We start from the raw sequence: 2446 nt of genomic DNA on the forward strand, positions 1-2446 counted from the left end.
TTCAAGGTAGAACCACCCGAAGCGATCACAAGATGTCAGAGAGTGAGGCCCCAGCAGCAGCAGACAACGAGGCCGCAGGAGTGTCCGAGAGTGAGGCCACCAGGACATCTGTCAGCGAGGCCACGGGGATGTCCGACAGTGAGGCTACCAGCTTCACGAGCGGCGCGTCCAGCACCGACAGCGACCCCGAGGAGGACTCCGACCAGAGAGCTTTCCCCGAGCTCCGCGATCTACCTGCTCAAAATCGACGGCGGAGGGGAGGAGGCCGAGGACGTCCACGCGGTCGAGGCAGAGGACGACGCCAGCTGGGTCGGCAGCCCAGACAGCAGCAGTTGGAGGAACCAATGGACACAGACGACGGACTCGGAGAGCCAGGACGACGAGACCATGTGCCCGTCCGATTCAGAGACGCCGAAGGAGCTCCGGGGCAGGAAGCTGCTCAAAACCAGGGGGTACTTCAGGGGGAAGAGGAGGATCATGTAGGCGATCAGCGCAGAGGTTGGCGACACGAGCATCGAGAGGCGGAGCAGCACAACGTCGACGCCGAACAGCAGGTGGACAACGACGAGCAACGAGGCGAACAACCCAGGGGACGGCGAGGTCGCCGCCGTACCATGGCCCAAGCCAGACGTCGCCATGAACGACAGCTGCGGCGCAGGGAACGGCAGCTCCGGGAGAGAGCGATGTTCCTGCAAGCGCTCGAGAGGATCACCAACCGTCCAAGCGAGCACCGCAACAAGAAATTTAACGACGTGCCCAGGTATAGTGGAGAAACAGACTATTCAGTTTACCAGGTGCAGTTTGTCACGTTGGCAGAGGCCAACGAATGGTCCGACCAGGACAAGAAGACCGCTCTGCTGCAGGCTCTCACAGGCAACGCCACGGATGTGATAGCCAATCTGCAGCACCAGGAGATCCCAATCACGTATGAGAGTCTGGATCAGGCGCTGGTGAAGACTTTTAGCAAAACCGCTTCCATGTGGGAGCGCAAAAAGGACTTCAATACACTGGTCCAGGAGAAGGATCAAACCATCAGGCAGTTTGCACGCCAAGTGGAACGGCTAGGCCGGTCCTATCTACGCAACATGAAGGAGGAGGACATCCAGGAGGCCTTAGTCGAAAAGTTCATCAAGGGCATTAGCGACAAGAAAGCGGCCGCCAGGCTCGCTTACGCGGCGCTTCCAAGTCTCGACGAGGCCCTCAAGACGCTCAACAGGGGGCTCAGCCTAGAGGTGGAGGAACCCCAGGCTAAGAAGATAAGGCTGGCCAAAGCGGAGGAAGCAGCAGGGGAAGACAATACCCCAGAGGCCAAGGTCTCCATGGTGTTCCCATCAGCGGACGCCGAGACACAAGCCGGCCCGAGCAGGGGAAGGGGCCGAGGAAGAGGGAGAGGAGGCCGAGGAGGCCGAGGTGGATCATCAGGCCAGGGAGGAGACAACCCAGACCGAGACCTAATTTGCCGAGTGTGCGGCAAGCAAGGACATCGCGCAGCAAACTGCTGGCACAACAATGGAAACCCCAAAGGTGCGTTAAGAGACATTACTAATATTGTTTGTCATAATTGTGGAAAGAAGGGGCACATGGCCCGAAACTGCAGATCAAGCGGAGGAAATGGGCGAGGAGGTGGAGGCGGAGGCGGCGCCAGCTGCAGCAACGGCAGCGGAAGCAGCGGCTCCAGCTTCCAGATGCCCAACGTCCCTCCTGATCTCTACAAGGCGACTCTGCAATGGTTCATCAACCAGCAGAAGGGCAACAACGGAGAGGGCCAGGGAAGCAGCAGCAGTAGCAGCAGTTCCAGCACCTCGGTACCGTTTGTGCCAAACAACCAAAGCCAGGGAAACGGCTAACCACTTCCATCGACACGGTGGCTATGGAGGTGGAGGAGGAGAGCACTACAAGTCCACCGGTGACCGAAGTAGAAGTTTCCGTCAAAGGAGAAGCCATGGACCAAAGCAGCCCCAAGGACGACAACGACGACGGTCACCGGGAAGACGTCACTTGTAATGCGTGTACAACTGTTAGTACAGCGCCAACGATCTCATGTAAAATAAATAATAAAAATAAAGATTGTGTTATAGATACAGCTGATGTTATTACTGTACTCGCTAGATCAAGGAATCTTCCCGTTGCAAAGTTAAGACTGAAAGGAGTCACTGCACACAAAGCAAACTTATATGGTCCAGAAATGACAAAGTTCACCATAGGAGGAAAAATTTTTAAGTTCCTAGCTTATGAGGCGGATATAGAGGAAAACTTGTTAGGAATAGACTTCTTACATGAGTTAAACGCTATTGTTCGCATCAAAGAGCAAATCCTGGAAATGGGTCCAAATGATGACAGGGTACAAATTCCATTTAGTCTAAAGGAGTCGGCATGTGCAAAGACATAGGGTAGAGGATACAGTGATTGTCCGGGGTACACTGATTGTCCCCTGCCACTTTGAACG

The sequence above is a fragment of the Frankliniella occidentalis genome, unplaced genomic scaffold, assembly GCF_000697945.3.
Source record: "Frankliniella occidentalis isolate FOCC.00 unplaced genomic scaffold, Focc_3.1 Scaffold203, whole genome shotgun sequence".
In the NCBI taxonomy this organism is placed as follows: Eukaryota; Metazoa; Arthropoda; class Insecta; order Thysanoptera; family Thripidae; genus Frankliniella; species Frankliniella occidentalis.